At 39.2% G+C, this 21367-nt stretch overlaps 1 protein-coding gene across 1 annotated transcript in view; it reads left to right on the plus strand.

Annotated features, from left to right (window-relative positions):
* Positions 1 to 21367, plus strand: part of LOC102165540 (uncharacterized) — a 1338477-nt gene that overhangs the window by 1078298 nt on the left and 238812 nt on the right. The gene's annotated exons all lie outside the window — the stretch shown is intronic.

A 21367-nucleotide genomic window follows, 5' to 3' on the forward strand; every position in this document is an offset into this window, starting at 1 on the left:
TTTTTAAAATCGTGTCTATAGTTTGATTTTAAAACATGATGACTATTATCAATATAAAACTTCAAGTACAATTCACTATGGAGCGAAATAGAATGAGTGGCTCTTTAGAGAAGAAAAAATATAACCTAATGTAATTAAAAATGACTGCTTAAAGAAGAAGCTACCAAGTGTCTAGAACTCTCTCTTTTCTAGATCAGATTTAGTCACCAGTCTTTCTTTTACCCATGTGAACAGACTTCTTTTAAATTTTTTCCCAATATCTCATGCCTATTAATGGTTTGAATCTCTAAGTCCTTCATCAAAATTGTGAAGATTTATCACTTTTCTGGAGAAGCAATATTCCTGACAAAAAGTCTGATCATCTAGAACAAGTAACTTGTTTTACTTTTGAACAGTTTTGTAATGTTTTCTGTATCCTCACAGTTACAAAAAATCATGGATGCACGTCCAGGTTTAATTTTCTTAATTATGCTTCAGATGATATGGATAGACATTTCAAATCCGACCATATTTTCCCTTAGATCTGTGGTCCCTCTGATTATTTCCTCCCTCCATTGTTCTGCTGTCTCTTTCTGGACCTCTTACTGTGAATGAGCTGAAAACCTGTGGCTTACTTACCAGTATACTTACTTTTGGCTCCTCTTTCATCGCTCCGTTCTTTATCTATATTCTAGGCATGTGTTTCCACTATATTTGCAGATAACCATATGTTTTAATCTATATCTATGTTGTAATTCATAGTATCTACTTATTTAAAATTTAAGCAGTTGCTCAAGTTTGTATTTTATGGTTAATAAGATGCTATGTAATTATATATATGCCTATATAAGGACGTATATGTTTTTATTGTCAGATTGATCTGCTTAAAACAGTTTGGTCTTTTGTGAACATATTTGTCAAATTTGCTGCTGTTTAGTAGTGATTTGTCTGTTTTCCTCGGGGGTTGTTGTTTATTCTTTCAGTGTCGGCATTCTTTTTCAAGTTTACTTTTCTCTTCTCAAATGCCTAATAACTTGCAGTTATCTGTGATTATCTCTGAGTGAAGAATCGTGTTCAGAGGAGATTGCAAAGGAAAGATGCAGTCATGGTGGATGCCCATTCCTCATCTGAGCTGGGAGGTTTTCTATTTTGGGATAGAAACTCAATATTAAAATGAAATAATGAGGCTTTTCTTTTTTGTCTTGTAAATTTGCCTTAGTATTAACAAAAGTAGGAATTACCAATTAGACAATTACACCATTATTGGAAAACACAAGATACAAAAATGAGGGCTCTTTTAAGAAAAAATATCTCATTTGGATATAAAATCCACATCTTTTAATGTTATTTTTATTCTGGAGGAGTCGTAACTCATAAAATGCCAGATAAAAATGAGAAATTATACCACTTCTTAGTTGATGTTCTTTCAGTCAGTTTCATATTTTAAAATTTTTCATCAGTATAGCTGGGTATCCAATTCCACTGATAATGAATATTCTGTGAAAAAGCCTATTTGTCTAGGTCTGGGTGTACAGCAGTTGATCCATTCACTTACTTTTTCATTTAACTAATACTTGTTCCATATCTATGCTATGCAAGGCATGCCACTGAAAACTAGGTTTAGAGTGGTGAACAAAGCCCAGTAGCTCTCTTCCCTTAGTGGATTAGTAAGATGAAAAACAGACGCACAGCAAATAAATTACAGAGGTAGTATGTAATGGAAAAACCATAAGGTTCTATGAGAAAATAAATATGAGTTATCAAATAGTATCCTTCAAAGACACAATGTTAAAGCAGTGTAATACTGAGAAGGAGGAGAAGAGGGCCTCTGATAACAGAGTGGGGTTCCTGATACAGAAACAAGGTGAGGACCTTCTGGGGTTAACTGAAGAGTACTGTTGTTTGGAAGGAAGCAAGCTGTGTGAGGAAAGGTTGGAGAACAAGACGGAGGAGGCCACGACATAGGCCTTTGACCTAAGGAACATTTGAAATTACTAAATTATTTTAAAGATGTGCATACGATGATTGGATTTACAATCTAAAGGTCAATCTGCTTCTTTTTTGGATGATGAATAAATCAATGGAATGGAATTGAGAGTCTGGAAATAAACCCATATGTCTATGATCAATTTATTTTCAACAAGGGTGCCAGATAATTTGTTGAGGAAATAACGCTATTTTGAACAAATGATATAGGATAGTTTTATATCTGTATGTATTCACGTATCATATCATATTCAAATATTGACTCTAAATGTGTCCAAAACTTAAACATAAGAGATACAACTGTTAAAGTCTTAGAAGTAAATGTAAGCCTGTGACCTTGGATTAGGCTATAGTTTCTGAGATTTTTTTTACACCAAAAACTTAAATAACCAAAGAATAGGAGTTCCCATCGTGGCACAGTGGAAACGAATCCGACTAGGAACCATGAGGTTGCAGGTTCGATCTCTGGCCTCACTCAGTGGGTTAAGGATCCAGCATTGCCATGAGCTGTAGTGTAGGTCACAGACTTGCCTCAGATCTGGTGTTGGCTGTGGCTGTGGTATAGCGGGGCAGCTGTAGCTCTGATTAGAGCCCTAACCCGGGAACCTCCATATGCCACAGGTACAGCCCTAAAAAAGGCACAAGACAAAATAATAATAACCAAAGAATAAAATGGAAAAATTGGATTTTATCAGCTTTAAGAACTTTTTTGTGTCCAAAGGCATGATCAAGGAAGGGAAAAAAAATCAGAAAATGTGACAAAAATATTTGCAAATCATCTAATGGATTCAGGTGCAGTATTCAGAATATGAAAAGAGCTGTTATAGCTCAGCAATAAGAAGAAAAATAATTCCATTTAAACATGAGCAAAAAGGAGTTCCTGATGTGGCACTGTGGATTAAGAATCCAACTGTAGCAGCTCAGGTTGCTGTAGAGGTAAAGGTTTAATCCTTGGCCCAGCACAGTGGGTTAAAGGAAACCAGGGTGCCACAGCTGAGGCACAGGCCACAGCTGAGGCTCAGATTTGATCCCTGGCCCAGGAACTTCCACATGCCACAGGTGCAGCCAAGGAAAAAAGAAATGGGCATAGTTTTAATAGATTCTTTTTTCCTCCAAAGACAAATAACCAATAAGTACAGGAAAGGAACCTCATTAGTCATTAGGGAAATTCAAATTAAAACCACAGTAAGATACTACTTTGTACCTTGTATGAATGCTATAATCAATAGATGAAAAATAGCAAGTGTTAGTAGGGATGCAGTGAAATTGAAAGATTATTACAGTCTTGGTGATAATGTAAAATGGTCCAGCCACTGGAAAAATTTGGCCATTCTTCAAAAATTTAAACACAGTGTTACTATATGACTTAGCAATTCCACTACCGAGCATATACTCCAAAGAACTGAAAACATCACCCAAATTTATACGCAAATGTTCATAAATAGCATTATTCATGGGAAATAGGAAAACAATCCAAGTGTTTGATGAATGGACAGAAATATGGTATAGCCATACACAGATGATTCCATTTATATAAAATGTCCATACAGACGGAAAATAGATTAGTGATTGCCAGGGACTAGGTGGAAGGGAGAACAGGGAGTGATTATTATTAAATACAGAGTTTCTTTGCGGGGGAGAATGAAAATGTTTCAGAATTTTTGCACAAATTTGTGAATATACCAAATCTTTCTAAAAAAAAAAGGTAGATTTTTTTTTTGGTATGTATATTTGCTTCCTAGGGATGTTATAACCAATCACAATTTAAAACAATAGAAATCTATTTTGTGGAGGCAGAATGTCCAAAGTCAAAGTGATGGCAGAGCCATTCTCTCTGAAGGCCCTAGGGAGACTTCTTCTTTGACTGTTCCAGCTTCTGTGGCCCCTGGTGTTTCTTAGTTTGAGGCAGCATCACTTACATCCTGCCACTTTCTTCCCTGTCTGCGAGTGTCAAATCTCCCTCTCCTTTCTATTATAAAGACCTTAGTCATTGAGCGGGCCCATTCTAAATCCAAGATAATTTTATCTTGAGACCTTTATTTACATCTGCAAATGCCCTATTTCCAAATAAGATCACAATCTGAGGTTTGAGGGGATGTGAATTTAGGGGGATACTATTCAACCCACTACAGCATGATAATGATACCTCAGTTTTTAAAAGTGGATATTAAGAACTCTAAAATAGTTAAAAAGGAGTTCCTGTTGTGGCTTGGCATGTTACAAACCCAACTAATATCCATGAGGATGCAGGTTCCATCCCTGACCTTGCTCGGTGGGTTAAGAATCCAGTGTTGCCCTGAGCTACAATGTAGGCTGCAGACGCAGGTCAGATCCACTGTTGCTGTGGCTGTCATGTAGGCTAGAAGCTGCATCTCTGATTTGAACCCTAGTCTGTGAACTTCCATATTCCACTGGTGTTGCCCTAAAAAGCAAAAAATAAAAATAAAAAATAAGTGAAATAGAGTAGTTAAAAAACCAGATGCCTAGTTCAGATCCACTTTTCTCAAAACGTTCCTTAACTACCCAAGTTTGGAACTCAATTTTTATTAAATTTCATATTCTCTCTGCTTAAAACAAGCAAGGAATAAGTAGGCAGCAGTTATCAGGTGAGTGACTGTGGTGGGCAGAAAAGTGAGCACAATAGACTAAATCCTAATAATTATGGAGTTACTAGTCTTAACTGTGTTTTAAATTAAGAAGCAATTTTGCCACTTTTGAGAGATTAATATGTTTTTCTTTCCTGCATTATTTTAAAAGAAGTTATGTGGTCCCTTCTCTGTAGCTGAATTAGTATATATAAAACCCATTATTTTGAGCACTGCTGTGCCAGGCACTGTGTCAAGCATATGTTAGTTCCCTTAATTCTTACAACCATCTTATAACATACATACTCATTATTTTATGGATTTAAAAAAATTATGGAGACTTGAATAGCTAAACAGCCCTCCTCGTGACACAACTATTCCATGTTTCAGAACTTTTTTACCACTGACATAGATTTCAGCTCTGTGCATCTTTATTATTTATCCACAACATTGCAAGTCTCCACGAAGAGTATTTAATTCTTCTAAAGGAAAACTGCTGTTTCTAGTAATACATTGTCCTCTTTTATCATGACAAATTTCAGAATTGGATAGTATTGAACTGCCATTTGGCTGTGCTTTTCACATTTCAAGTCATTTCTTTGGGGGCCACACCCACAGCATATGGAATTTTCCCAGGTTAGGGGTCGAATCTGAGCTGCAGCTACCGGCCTACACCACAGCTACAGCAACACAGGAGCCGAGCCAAGCCTGCAACCTATACCCCAGCTCATGGCAATGATGGATCCTTAACCCACTGAGTGAAGTCAGGGATCAAACCCACATCTTCATGGACACTAGTCAGGTTTGTTACTTCTGAGCCACAATGGGAACTCCTCAATTTACTTCTTAACGGGTGTTCACTTGATTCCCACAACAGCACATAGATGGGGTTTAATAGAAATTATTATCCCCATTTTACAAATGAAGAGGATAAGGCTCATATTAAGGTTATTCAGCTAGTTCATGGGCTTCCATTTGTGATGAAGCTGACTCAGTTGGCTTCAAGGCCAGCTGTATAATCCACAGTATTATGTCTGTCTACGTTTCTAACGTTTCATTAAGATGGTGAATAATCCATACAACAACTTTATTAATGATGATTTCTTCCCTCAGATAAATAAACACTGTGAAGTTCTCTAATTTAATCTCACAGGAATTGTCCAACTCTTGGCTGTCCTCACAAATTTCATTGTCCATCATTATAATTCTCCCCTAGATCTCAAGGGAGAGAAATGTTTCATTCCTTCAACAATCCAAAGATAAAAGGCACTAGAGGACATATTGCCTAAACAATTAGAAAGGGAGACCTAAGATATACAGATTGGACACACATTGTAAAAGGGGGCGACATACTTAATGTGTTAGGAAAACTGAGACAAGAATTGAATTTATTTCATGCCATTTCACTTTAGCTCTGGACAGAGTCAGAGCTGAGATGTCAGTGTTGGCAGTGAGAAAGAAGAGGTTGGTGAGCTGGCATGTAAAATTAGGGAAAAGGAAGAGATCCTTGTAAGCATGAAATTTACAACTCTAAAGGGTTCAGCAAAACTCCCCTGGGCAATTAGTAAAGATTCTGCACAAACATGCATCAGCAGATAGGTGGCTCTGAACCCAACCTTTCCTGAGATGGATCAATAATTGCAGAAACTTCAGCTGATCTGGGAGTGGGGGCCCCTGGGAAGAGTATCTGAATAGAAAGCATGAATTTCTGAGACAAAATTTCAGAGCAGATTCAGCAGTTTAAAACTGGTGGTTCAAAAGAGCCTCAGAGAAAACGGCCTTTCACTAATGGGAGGTTGTGGGAAGCCAGTAAGTAGGGCTGAGGCTTTTGAAATATTTACCTTAAGGGTAAGAATGGAAGAGTCCCTCTGACTACAAGGAGTTTGGGGGCTGAGCTTTAAAGCTTCCTGTGCAGCTTTAGGCTTCCCCTAAGGCTAGGGCAGTCTTCCCAGCATATCGTAAAATATCCCTTTGGTTTTAATAATAAAAAAAATAATGTTTCCAAATTTTCCCCTTCAGTCTTTAAGTATTTTAATTGCCTAAAACTGAGCTGTATCTCAGGATTCAGCACACTGGGGGTAATCTCTTATTTTTATCCAATTATAAAAACCCTTTTTAATTTTTCTTTATGCTCATAGAATTTTTCAGTAAATTTTAATTAATAGATTCTCTTTCAAGTGTTGACATTATCTCAAAAACCTGTACATTTGGTTTAAAAGTTATCACACACATACATTTCTACAAGCAATACCCACAACTTTTACTAAAAAATAACCTTCAAGTTGAGTTTGGAATTTGTCCAAATATCTTGTCATACACTTTCCCCATCCTTGCATTAACCTGTGAGTTGGGAGGACTGATCATTAACTACAGCCATCCCTAGGTGTCTGCAGGTGATTAGTTCCAGAGCTCCTTAGATATCAAAATCCAGAAATGTTTTAACTCCCATAGTTGGCCCTCCATATCCACTTTTCTACATCTGGGAATATCATCAATGGCAGATCTTGATACTGTATGTATTTATTGAAAAAGGCGGCCTACAAGTGGGTCCAGGCAATTCAAGACCATGTTGCTTAAAGGTCAGCTGAAATTTGTTCTCAATAGGTGCTGGGAGCCTGGTGATCAATTAAATTTATACTAACTCAACGAATGAATGAAGCAAGAGCCTATTTAATCTACCAAGATTTGCAAAGATCTGGTTTTCGGGAAGGCTTTGAGTTGTGCTAATGCTTCAGGATACCAAATGCTGTGCCATCAGAAGTCCTTATCTTTGACTTTTGTTAACACACACCTTTTAAGCAATATATGGCCTTTAGGTGATAACTTAGCACGTGTGATGGATATTTAACAAACTTTATAACCATCATGAAAGTCAGATGGCATTAGCCATATGTTACTGATATAAAAACTTAAGCTCAGAGAGGGCAAGAGAATTCACCAAGTTACTAAAGCTAGAAGTTGGCTGAGTCTGTATCGATCTCCATGCTATTCTAAAGCCTTGGTTCTTTGTAGCAGGCTGAGTGTCTCTCCCTCAATTACCATTTTATGAAGCTTTGAGAAGTACCTTGTTATTTGAGTTTCAGTATTTTGGATTCCAAGATAAATGTTTTACTGTATCATAGCTAAATTCCCACTGGTGTTATCATCCCCTGTAGCCTTTTCGGAAAAACAGTGAACTGGACATGCTAACCCAGACCTGCTTTCTCTCTGCTGTGCTAGAAGTGAGGTGAATTCGTGTTCAGGCTCCCAGAAAACATAAGAAAACTCTGCCCTTTCATTTGGACAGTGTCTGAGAACAAGTGATTTCTGTGACAGGGTTTATGATTTTGGTCTGGTGAATGGATAAAATTGAAGACTTAGAGGATTTGGCTGTTCTTAGGTCTCAAATGTAAAATGTTTCTGAAGCCAGCGTTCCTGCCTCACAAATGATAGGTGAAGTGTGCAGCCCTGTGATACCAAAGCTTAATGTGGCCAGACCTTGAACTTTCTGTCTCCATCTGACTTTCCAACATTTAGCGGCTGGAATACAAAACGCTCTGTGGCAGCACTGCCTCCCAGGTGTGGGAAAGAGCAAATGCGGAAAGGACTTTCAACTCAGTGGGCTTCACACAAACTAGCCCCCCGAGAGAAAATCTAAGCAGTGCTTCAGCCAGGTGCATGATGTGGTTCAGAAGCAGAAAACATTTGATTCATGAGCAGGAGGCACTAAAATAGAGCTGTGGGAAGAAAGGAGGGATCAAGCAGTGATGGAAGCAATACCGTGTGTGAGTTCCAACGTTTGCATTGCTTCACCTACCACCTCTTCATCGCTTTAATGATCAGAAAAGATCAGAGAGAGCAGGTGAGGCAGAGGGTGCCATGGGGAGAGGGCCGGGCCCAAAACATCCAGAAAAGGGAAGAGGCATTCCTTCTTCCAAGGGGAAAAGGGGACTTGCTTCCCCAAAAGGAAAGATTGACAGAGCATTGGGATTGCTTGAAAGGGCGAAAAGGCCTTAAGTCCACAGGGATTTTCAGATTCCCTTGAAAGGCTATAAAAGAAATTGTTGTTCATGCTGATGTTGCAACTGCTCCTCCTCCCCTCGCCCGCTTCCCCTTTTCCTCTTCCTCCCCATTCTCCTCCTCCCCCTCCTCCTCTCCTTTCTTCTTATTCATCATCTTCTTCATTACTTTTAAAACTTTTTTTCTGAAATAAGCTTGGCAGCCTTTGTAACAAGGTTCTTTGAGCACGCTGTATAAGTAAATCTTTTGTGTATCACTCTCTGATTTAATTTGGTGGTGACTGCTAAGACTGGAGCTGTCTTCAGGGTTTGGGGAGAATTTCATGGAGTTGAGGACAGCTTGTTATAGTTTGTGTTTGCTCACCAAAAGACCCTAGATGTTCATTTCAGGACAACAGCCTCCTACATGGGTATTCTGTAATCAGAAACTTTTAATTCTTGTCCTTTTCATCATCACATAATGAAGGCTATGGCTACAATCTAGTGATTTGAATGGCAGTCAGCATTATGGGCCCCAGGACCCAAATCAATGAAAACAGAACCCATTAAGTTAACAAACATTTAGATGTATCAACCACTGGGCTTAGCTCTCAGGAGTAGGTGTGAGGCGAACGTGATAACCACTACAGTACAGAAACACCTTCCTAGAGATAGGTGGAAATACAAAAATGGATTTAACCTATTATTTGCCCTTATAGGCTACCTTTTCTAGATATTTTTCATTTTGTTATATTGAATTTCTTTATATTGGTGATATTAATCTCAAAAACCTAACTCCTTCAAGGGAAGGTCTGATTGGGTAGAATAATCTGAGACCAGTATGAACTTTGTGTGTTAATCCTTATTAATGCAGATCTTCCCCAAGGTTAGCCCATCAAATGGGTTAACGTTGCTTGCGGTATTGATCCTTTCAGCCCCTTTGGAGGCTGGGTTAAAATTTCAGGCAGTCACAGCCCCTGGGCTTGTCACCTTTGGCCTCATACATCTTCATCAAATTACCATAGTCTACTGTACAAATATTAGCATGTTCTGTGTGTACTGATGTCATTATGGCCTCTGCTACCTTGTAAACTCTAATAATTTGATGTCAACAGACATGCAAAAGATAAAGCAGTGGGAGCCCTTTCTATTCCCAGAAAACCTGACTCACACTGGCTCAAGAGGCTAATTTTGTCTACTGTTCTTAAAGCTATCACTACGGTATTGTCAAGCATTAGGCTCAATAATAGCAGCCCTTTTACAACTTGATTATATTTTCCCACAAAAGATAATCTGCTCAAAAGTTATTGATAACATGTAGGTGATTCATGCATTTTAATTTCAGGAAGTTACACAGCTGAGTGTATCTCTTCATTTTATTCCATTATTGATGGTCATATAGGCTGCTGATTTTTTTTTTTTTTTTTTTTTTTGTCTTTTCTAGGGCCGAATCTACGGCATGTGGAGGTTCCCAGGCCAGGGGTCTAATCATAGCTGTAGCCACCGGCCTACGCCAGAGCCACAGCAACATGGGATCCGAGCTGCGTCTGTGACCTACACCACAGCTCATGGCAACGCCGGATCCTTAACCCACTGAGCGAGGCCAGGGATCGAACCTGCAACCTCGTGGTTCCTAGTCAGATTTGTTAACCCCTGAGCCATGATGGGAACTCCATGATTTTTTAATTATAGTAGCCAACACTTCTGCAAATAGCTGTGTGCAAATAGGCTAGGATACATCAGAGAAATGGTTCATAGGTGGGGAATATCTTCTCTTCCTAGGGAGTGTTTGCAGGTGAGTCTCTGCATCTTGTTCATGGTGATGTCTGGAGAATGGTACTGGTAATTGGTACCAGAGGGCCAGAGAGGCTTTCCATCCTAAGGTAAACATCGGCCCAAAAAAGAAGTGGCCATCCGAAATACCAGCACCTTCCCTATGGATAGAATGGCCAAGGTGTATGCTTAGACGTGAACTTGCTAAATGTGATAGATTTGGTAGATCAGTGCTCAACTTCCATTTTAGATGTCTCCTTCTTTGCCTGGCCATGGTCACCAAACCTGGAAAGTTAGAGGCTCCCTTCAATCTCTCTTAGCAGACTTGTTTTAGATTTTCCAGTTAGATATGCATGTGGAAACTTGGAAGGGAAAAAGTGAGGTGCAAGCTGGGCTGTTCTGCTGACAAGCAAGGCACAGAAGCTTTTTCTTTATTTTTCCAGCAGCAGACAGCATCCCCCAGATCCCGAGGCGGGGCGCATTTTTGCCCATGAACTGTACTTGGGTGGTGGCCCTGAAGTTGCCCATTGTGGAGACAGTTTCCTGACCCTGGGATAACAGCTGTAGGATGGTCTTCCACCCCGATTCCCCTGCAACCTCATTTTGGCAGAGAGAGCAGCATCCTAGGTGGGTCAGAAACACAGGCAGCAGTTGAAGTCATTTTCAGGTGCCCTGCATGCGGCCTGTTCCCTCAGCCTTCCTGAGAGTATTGTATGCCCCTACCTTCCTGTTTTGAATTTCTTTCTGCTTCTGATCACTAGTTTTATCTTCATTATATTCAGCTGAAACTTGGCTCATCCTCTAGGGTTTAGGAATTAGATATCTTGAACTTTACTAAATTTACCATGCTGCTCTTCCAGTATAACTAGATCAATATACACTGCTACATATATGAGTGCCTGTTTCCTTACAACTTCAATGATTTGGGGGACTGTTGAATCACTACTTCTCCTTCTCCTCCTCTTCCTCATTGTCCTCATTATTATCTGTGCATCTGATCACTTAAAATAGCAAACCGTTGGCTCCATTTGAGTGACCTGGTTATTTGCTGGCTAAGCACTTTTTCATGTTTCCTCTTTGCCTCTCTTTTCTGATAAATGCCTGATGATTTCTCTAATCTCTTGTGCTATTGATTGGTTTATAATTTTCTATGTCAATATGTAGAAGTTCTTAATATACCTGCCATCCCTGTCATTGGCTGGAAGCAGCCCGAGGCGGGGGTGATCTCGAGATAACCCAGCAATGGATTCCAGAACTCAGCCACTGAGGCCCTTAGTTATGCTCTGTAGGAAAAGGCCAATGAGACACATCCTGCCTCCTTGCACTGTTCAGATCTGCTTCTTTACTCAGGCCCAGAGGCAGTTCCTCCATGTCTTTTGTGTCCTTCTTTTCTGAAGGGAAACTAGAAAATGATGTTCGGTCAGAGGAACTAGAGGCCCAATTGCTACAGCTGATCTCAGGTTGCAACTGATCCGCTGTAGTCCATTCTAATCTCTACACCATTGGTTCCCCCCTCAGCTCCCGCTGGGTGGTTCACCTGAGGTGGGAGCAAAACCAACCTTCCTAAAGGGTCTGAAGCTTCTCGTGTCAATTCTGGATGGCTGCACATAACAATGCACAGTTTAATGAAGAAAGGGAGTGCCAGGAGGTGCAAGTCCACAGGTACTTCTCTTTGCCACCATATTGAATAAAAGGAGCCTTATCTTATCCTGATGATCAAGGTCAATTACCCCTGCTAATAGAGTGACCCCTTTTTCGCCTGCCTTTTCCTGTGAACAAGGAGTCCAAAGTGCCCTGGAAACAGGTTGACTTTTAGTTCAGTAAGATTCCCAGGTGTGTCCCTTAACGATAGTGTGCCCTTTTGGGGACCAGGAGCTATGGGGACAAAAATTTAAGATCCCCTGGTGAACCACTGGGAATTATGATAAGCAGGGCCACTCATGTCTCTACCCCTTGGTTTCTCTACTTACTGTTGGGGACAGAGCACCTTATAGAGAGATCTTTGTTTTAATAAATGCCCTGTGTTAGGAAGAGTGGCACCCATTCCTGGCTCAGTGTTTGTTTTGAGTTGGCATTTCTGTTGTACTTCTAGGAGGTCATCTTAGTGTTCTGTGAGGCCAGAAGCCCCTCAGTGTGTCACCTACAACCTGTGACTCTCCTAGATAGGGAACACTCTAGCACCTTCTTCTCCTTTTGCACTTCCTTCACTTCATAGCATTCCCTGATCCAATGGTGTGTGTGAAGTCCTGTCTGTAGATCAGGTATGTTTAAGCTCTCAGAGAGTAGTGCCAGCTTAGCTGTGTGGGCAGGAAAAGAAAACCCATACCCAGAATATATGTAGTATCCACATGAGGTTTAACAGATGGCCTTTTGGGAATAAAAAAGGATTCAGTGTAATCAACTTGCCGCCAAGTAGCCTGTTGGTCTCCCCAATGGACAGTGTCATATCCAAAGGTCCATGTTCCATTATTCTCTGTTACTGATAAGTCGGACACCCAGGGGTATTAATAGATTTGCCTTGGTGAGTGGGAGTCTGCACTGTTGGGCCCATTAATAGCCTCTTACTTTGTCATCATGACCACTCTGTTCATAAGCTTGTCATGCCACTTGTACAGTGGATGATGACGAAAGCTGGCTAAAGAACCTGGTCATTCACATTGTCTGGCTGTTCAGTCTCCATCCTGTGGTGCCTGCTTTCTGGTGGGGATTCACATGTAACATTGTGCACCCACTTCCATAGGACCCACTCATGTCTTTATCTGGAAGATGACTCCAATCTTCTAGTTCTTTTTTTTCCTAGGCCCTTGACAGGACATCTGAGGCCATTTCTTCTTCCAAAAAAAAAAAAAAAAAAAAGGCAAGTAGATTAACTGCTCAGCTCATTTGTAAAGGTACCATTCTCAACCATCTTTTAGGGCCATCCCTGAATGTGGGTCTGCCATTACTGCTCACGTTTTGTTTGCACCCGCAGACCAAGCTGAACTATCCGTCAGCCAAGGCGGGCTGCTTCTCTCCTCCCTTAGCTGAAGGAAATGTCTGTGTGGCCATAGCTACAAACTGAGGGAGAAGGACTGATGAAAATCTATAGGTGGCATAGGGTCTGGCCCATGTGTTCATGGATGTAACTTGTGTCCTCTGGTCCTGCTCAATTTCCTTCCTGAACGTGCAGGTCCATTCTATTATGGACAGGTGTCCCTAGGCCTCTCCGAACTCATGACTGTGAACCTAACAGAACCCAGCTCATAATGGGAAATTCCAAAGGCATTGTCACTTCCTGTCCCACATTCCAGTGCTCCAACTTTACCAGGACTCAGTTTGATGTCAAAAGATGTTTCTCTCTTAAAGATTTATAATTCTCATGGTTGACAGCATGGCCCTAGAATTCCAGGGGCCTGCCTTGGGGCTCTCCCATTACAGCCACTATGGTGCATCCTTTCCCACCACTGACACTTCTGGTGCCATAGCCTTTGCTAGATTATGTGACCCAAGCTGCAGCACTGATTGCACTATGATCTGGACTTACGCTAGTGACCCTTCCTACTCCAGGAAACCTTACAGTCTTTTGTGTCCCCCAGTAATTATTCTGAGGTGTGGTTGTGCTGCCTATAGTCCCAAAGGGGTCTGTCAAGCACTATATTTTCTTCTTTGTGGTGGAAGATTCAAGATGCAGCAAATGGGGATTTCTCCTTATTGCTCAATGGGTTAAGGACCTGACATTGTCTCTGTGAGGAGGTGGGTTCAATCCCTGGCCTCTCTCAGTGGGTTAAGGATCCGGCATTGCTATAAGCTGTGGCATAGGTCACAGATGCAGCTTGGAACCAGCGTTGGCTGCAGCTCCAATTTGACCCCAGCCCAGGAACTTCCATATGCCGCAGGTGTGGCCATAAAGAGAAAAAGAAAATAAAAGCAAAAAGGTGCAGCAGTTTGTTTTTTACTTTGAAATACACATCATGGTAGTCTTCTGATACTAGATCCTTCAAATTACACTGACATGTCCAGTCTCTGTAACTTGGAAGGTTTACTTTCCCATCTCTGGGATGGATATCTTGCCAAGGCTTAGAGAACACTAGTTGCTTATTTCTCATCTTGCCAACTGAGCATAATGTCATTGGTGTAATGGAGCAGCATGACATCGAGATGTCCAGGTGGTCCAGATCTCTTAGGACAATATTATAACAAAAGGCAGGAAGCCTAACACAGTCCTGAGGCATAAGCATAAATAAATAGTAGTGTCTATCCCACATGAATGCAAACTGCTTCTGACATGGTTTTCTAATTTGAATGGAAAAGATCACATTTAGAATTCCCCTTGTGGCTCAGTGGTTAGCGAACCCAACTAGCATCCATGAGGATGTGGGTTCCATCCCTGACCTTGCTCAGTAGGTTAAGGATCCTGCGTTGCTGTGAGCCGTGGTATAGGTTGCAGACGCTGCCTGGATCCGGCATTGATGTGGCTGTGGTGTAGGCCTGCAGCTACAGCTCCAGTTGGGCCCCTAGCCTGGGGACATCCATATATCACAGATACAGCTCTAAAAAGGCAAAAAGACAAAAAAAAAAAAAAAAAAAAAAAAAAGAGAGAGAGAGAGAGAACACATTTGCCCAATCAGTGGCTGCATGTCACATACCTGAGACCTTATTAGTCTTTTAGATGACTACCACCTGGAGTGCTGCAGCTACAACTGGGCCCACCGCTTGACTAAGTCTGCGATAGAATGTAGTCTTTTACAGGTCAAACGACCCTCTACTACCCCCTCCAGTACAACAATATTTTTAAAACAATGCATTCATGGAAATTCACAAAACCTAAAATAGTTTAAAAAGGAACAATTGGGTGGAATTTGGTACTGGGTTGTACTAATTGTTACAATGCTGTGTCATGATTACCTCTATTTAGCTCCAAAACATTTCTGTCACTCCAAAGTAAAACTCTGTACACATTTCCCCTTTCTCTGGCATCTGACAAACAATAGTATATGTTCCTTCTCTATGGATTTATCTATAATTATGGATATTTCATGTAAATAGAATTGTACAGTATGGGACTTTATGTTTTGGAGGTCTATCCATGTAGTGTAGCACATATCAGTAGTTCATTAATTTTAATGGCCGAATAATATTCCATTATGTGTATATAACATAGTTTCATCATCTGTTCCTCCATTGATGGACATTGGGGCTATTTCTACCTATTGTGAATAGTGCTGTGGTGAACATACATCTACATGTAAATGAGTTCCTGTTTTCAGTTTTGGGGGTATATACCCAGGAGTAGAATTGTGTGGTCATGTGGTAATCCTGTCTTTCACTTTTTGAGGAACCAGCAAACTTCCACTGCCACTGAATGGTTTTGCTTATTACCAGCATTGTCCAAGGTTTTTGTTTTCTTCCCTTCCTTGCCAATACATATTATTTTCCATTTGTTTTTTAAATTAGCCATCCTAATGGGTATTAAATGGTATATTGATATCATTTTGATTTGAGTTCCCTAGTGACTAGTGATGTTGAGCATGTTTTTATGTGTTTGTTGAGCCTCTGAATATCTTCTTTGTACCATTATCAATTCTAGTCCTTTGCTTATTTTTAAATTTAATAGTCTTTTTGTAGTTGAGTTATAAAAGTTCTTTATATATCCTGGATACTAGACCTTTATCAGATACATGCTTTGACAATATTTTCACCCATTCTGTTAAGTTGTCCGTTCACTTGATGGATGTTTTTTGATGTACAAACATATTTTTTAATTAAATACAATGTCTATTTATTTTTTGTTGTTGGTCACACTTTTAGTGCTATAGATAACCAGGTCATTATTACTTTTGCATTAACTTTAGCACTCAACATAATAATGGATCCACCCTATGTTTCTCCAAAATTACTTAAAAGCTGGGTTCGGTTCTGTTATAAAATGTCAGGGACTCATTCTAATGGTCACTGCAACTTTTGAATGTCCTTTAAATCACCTTCTTTATTTTTTAATATTAAAAGTGAATGAGTACATTGGCTCATCCAGATGTATTTTTAAGTACAAGAGTTTGTCAAAGGGATAATTGCAAGTTTCCAAGTTGTCTGATTTACTAGAATGTTTAATCTTGGGGCTAGAAATAGATCTAAGGTATCACTTTCCAACTTTTATCAATGCAGAATTCCCTCTAGCTCCTCATAGATGAACATTCTACTTGAATTCTCTTGGTGACAAGGTGAACAGTACTTCAAAAGAGTCACATTGTGTGGTTGGACAGGAATCATTGTTAAAAAAACTTTTCTTCAAAATGAGATAAAACCTAACATATGGCAACTTTACCCCCCTTTGACCTAATTTTATTACCTAAAGCTGCACAGTATGAGATTATAATTTTTTTTCTTTTGTAGTAGTGCCTCAGATGTGTAAAACTGTACAATGGCTTTCGTATGTATCCAAGCTAAATAGTTACAATACCAATAGCTCTTCCAAATTCCTAATTTGGATTCTAGATAGTTCATCCTCCAGAGCACCATCCTCTAACAAAACTTTAGTTTGCCAGTGTTCTTAAAATGCAGCAATCAGAATAAGACAAAATGCTGAACTGTGATCAAAGCTAAGAGAAAAAATGTATGTGTACATTTTGGTTTTATTAATGAAACTCTGGTAGCTTTCTTATTTATTAGCAAGCCTCATTTAAATCAAGTCCCTTTCACCAACTGTCATTTGTTTCTGCATAAGTAAAAAAAAAAATTAACCCTTAAGGAGAGCTCCAAATCACTCCATGTGAATAAAGGTAATATTCCATAATGAAGTATATTATCGTGGTCTCCAAGACCACACAGGAAAACTCACAATACCTTAAAAGGGGCATGTATTATCTTAACACCAGTCTACATGAAATATATGCATCTTGTCCTGAAATGGATCCTATTCATGGGTCAACTTCTAATTTTTTTAAACAGATGGGCCTATGCCCACACTGCATCCACCAAAAGGATAAATTGTCCATCTCATATCCTCATTTTTTTCTCCTGTCCAGAATTTCTTTGTAGTATATGGGATGTGTATCTGAATGAGAAAAAGAAAGAGAGCGAGAAAGGAAATGAGAATACGTGTCAAAGTGTGGAAAAGCATATAAATTCTATGTGTAGTTACAAACAGCTATAAGATGAAAACACACGGAGTTTCATACAAATACGCATCCACATTTCCATTTTTTTGGTTCCTATTTAACTATATTTTCTTTTAAAAAAACTAAGGGATTGTGGTTTTTTTTTCTGTTTTTTTTTTTTTTTTTTTTTTTTTACTGTGGTAAAATACACATACAATTTCTCATCTTAACCATTTTAAGGAGAAGTTCAGTGGCATTAAATACATTCATAGTGCTTTGCTATCACCACCCTCCATCTCCAAAACCCTTTTCATCCTGTAAAAGTGCAACTCTTAAACAATAAACATCCGTTCCTCCTTTCTTCCCGTTCCCTGGAAAATGCCATTCTACTGTCTGTCTCTGTGATTTTTGACTACTCTCAGTAATTCAAAATAGTGAAATCATACTGGTTGGGTCTCACTTCACTTAGGATAATGTTCTCAAAGTTCATTCGTGTTGTAGCATATTATGGAATGTTCTTGCATATTATGGAAAGGCTAAATAATATTCCTTCCTATGTATGTACCACATGTACCTATCCATTTATCTATCAATGAATGCGCCCACATTTTAGCTAGTGTGAATAATGCTAATATGAATATAGTTGTATAAATATCACACTGAGACTCTAATTTCGATTCTTTTATGTATATACTCAGAAATGAAATTGCTTGCTCATATGGTAATTAAATTTTTAAGTTTTTGAGGAAGCACCATGCTGCTTTTCATAGCGGTTGCACCATTTTCCAGTGCCACCAACAGTGCCCAGTTTTTCCTCTACATCTTCACCAACACTTGTTATTTTCTGTTTTTTTTTTAATATGTATATAGACATCCTGATAGGCAGTGTCTCATAGTTTGCATCTGCAGTTCCCTAAGGATTAGTGGTACAAAGAATTGTATGAGGTGTGAGGCTTAAAAGATGTGATGTCTATCAAAGACATAAATGATAATGTTATTAGAACGTGAACTCATATATCCTAAAAGAAATATTAGCAATCACTGTAATTTTCTGTAGAGCAGCTTTGGTGAATTAATTTCCCAGAAATTCTCAGATGCAGGAACAATTGTTTCTGCTTATTTATCCTTATGGACAAGAGTCCTGAAGTTACTTACTCTAATCTCTTGTGAGTATATTCAGAATGAATCAGCATTTGGGTCATATATGTCATCATCAGTGCAAATAATAAAGAATAGAGAGAAAGTCAGCTTAGGACCATGTAAAGCTAATTTTCTCGATGGGTGTGATGAAAAGCAGAAGGAGTTCTTCCTGTGTGATATATCAAGGTGATAATGTGTCCCATTAGGACAATTTGTTTTATGTTTCTTAAAATAGATATGACTGAGGAAATGACAGATGGAGGTCAGGAAAAAATTCATGAAGTCCTTCACCTTATATTCATAAATCAATGACTTGGTCCCAGAGAGTTGGCTAAAAATGTATTTCTCTTTCAGATGAAGGGGATTAGGTTGTGAAAAGAAGAATGTGTTGACTGAAATGACTGAGAACACCATCTCTGTCATTAACACTACTCTATAGGAGTACCCACAACGCAAGGAAAGTCTCTTTCACTTGCATTTTTTCCAATAACACACAGATCTCTCTCTCTCCGTCTCCTTATCCCTCTCTCTCTCTCCCTCCTCCCCTCCCTCCCATGCACACACACATACATATTTCCATTTTGTAGATAAAACCATGTGAATTTATAGTCAGAAAAATAATTGGGTTCAGCTAAGTGTTTGGCCCCTGGGAGGGAGAGTAGATAAGGAAGAAATAATTTAAATAAAAAGTGTACCAAGTATTTTCATGGGGGAAGAATTAACAATAATATCCAGAAGATGTTATGTTAAAACAATACCACTGCCTGAAAAAATAGACTTTAGATGTTTTTCATTCTAAGAAGCCAACACCACCATCAACTCCCAAAAGACATCACTGTGTGAAATGACAAGCTTGGGTTGAGAATGGAATCTTTCAAGTTCAATGTGAAATACTGATTTTTTTAAAAAGTAATTCCTTTTGAAATATAACTGTAACCTTTTCAACTTATAATCAGGTACAACCTAAACTATAATGAAGGTACTTAATGTGTCAGGAAACAAGAAGAAAGCGTTCAAATGGCAAGGTAACATTGTGAATTTCTAGTGGGATTTGCACTCTTGCTTCTATTTTTTATTGCATTCCATAAGCGTCCCCTGGGAAAAAAAAATCCTTTAAAGAAATACATTCTACAGCTTATCACTCATGTCTGAGAAAATTCGTTTAATGCTTTTGTTGGCTATGATACTGAAAATAAGTCTTGATTGAAGCAAGCACCGTCATATACTGGAGTACACAAATAGACACGTTTGCTTGGTTTATTCTCCAGTCTTGCTGCCAGAATGCAAATGAGCTTTTCCAGGCCCAGTTTCAAGCTGTCAAGTGACAAAGTGGGGAGGGGGCAGGGAAAAAAATCAATTGAGTTAACCTAGCACAGAAGTCTACAGATTAATTATGTTTTAAGAAACTGAAAACAATGTGTGTTTTGTTGGCAACCCAAAAGATTGGTGCCTGAAATACTCCTGAATATTATGTAAACAAATGGGGCCTAATTAATTGGAGAGAAAGCAGTCACTGTACCTGTGATGAGTGAGATTGTTTTCCTTTCAGACGTTTGAGTGCAGAAGCCAGGAGTCCTTTTGCAGCTGCAGAGAGCATTTATATGTTACTTATAGGATGATGATAGATCAGCATTGTGACTTCAAATGCCAAATAGGGATATGTATGCCTATCTATTTCTATTGTGCCTCCAGAGTCCTAGGGATTCAGGGGTAGTTAAGTAGGCAAGTTGTACTCATTTTGTCCCTAACATTTTCTAACAGAGATATGACCCCTGCAGCTTGAAAGTATGTTGGTTGTTGGTTGTCCTCGTCATTGCTTTTGGTCCACTTGGATAGATTGAAACCAATTTAGTACCCAGTGATTATAGAGCCATTAATTTGGTAAATCAAAAATATTAATATACATTAGGTTGGTTCTTTATCCAACCCTGACATAAACATTGGGAAGTTAACTTGTTTATGAGCTACTCAGTATTGACTGAGAATACAAGGATGGTTAGCAGTGTGCCTGTGATTAGAAAAGAAAGAGAAATTTGAGTTATAAAGGGTTCAAATGAGGAGACCTGACTATATGAAACTTCAAAGAAGGGCATGCTCGCTTCAGGCAAAATGGCAAATGCTGTCCTTCATAAGATAAAGGGACTCTAAAAATAACAGATTAAGTTAAGGCTTCCCAGCATATACAAGCATCAAGACTTTTTAGTAATAAAAAAAAAAAAAAAACTTGAGTATGAACAGAAGAGAGATCCAGAGGAAAGAAAAATGAGTCGATATGCTTTGGAAAGGCAGTTGTTCACCAACTGGCATCAAGAGGTTAAGGCACTTGGAAAGACAGGAGAATAAAAGAAAATGGGCTAATTTGTTTGGCGTGAAGTGCAAGGAAGATCACCTTGGTGTTTGCAGGTTTAGATAATATTGGTGATTTTGCAGAGAGAAGTTTCAGGTTTTGAGGAAAAACACCAAATGGAAGATAACATTTTGAAATTATTTTTATGAAATTAAAAGTCAGAAGATTGGATTTAGCAATGCATTGGAAGTAAAAGTTACTTTTTTTTATTATTCTTTTTAGGGCCTTACCTGGAGCATGTGGAAGTTTCCAGGCTAGGGGTGGAATCAGAGTTGCAGCTGCCAGCCTAAACCACAGCCACAGTAATGCCAGATCTGAGCTACATCTGTGACCTACACCACAGCTTGCAGCAATGCTGGGTCCTTAACCCACCAAGAGAGACCAGGGATCAAACCCACATCCTCATGGATACTAGTCGGGTTCATTACTGCTGAGCCATAATAGGAACTCTCTGGAAGTACAGGGTACTCTGAAGATATTTTCCTGCTTTCAATTGAAAGTTAGATA

The sequence above is a fragment of the Sus scrofa genome, chromosome 3 (assembly GCF_054392235.1).
Source record: "Sus scrofa isolate SSC_HxYL_T2T_F1_AM1 chromosome 3, Sscrofa_HxYL_maternal_Yorkshire_Landrace_v2.0, whole genome shotgun sequence".
NCBI classification, from domain to species: Eukaryota; Metazoa; Chordata; class Mammalia; order Artiodactyla; family Suidae; genus Sus; species Sus scrofa.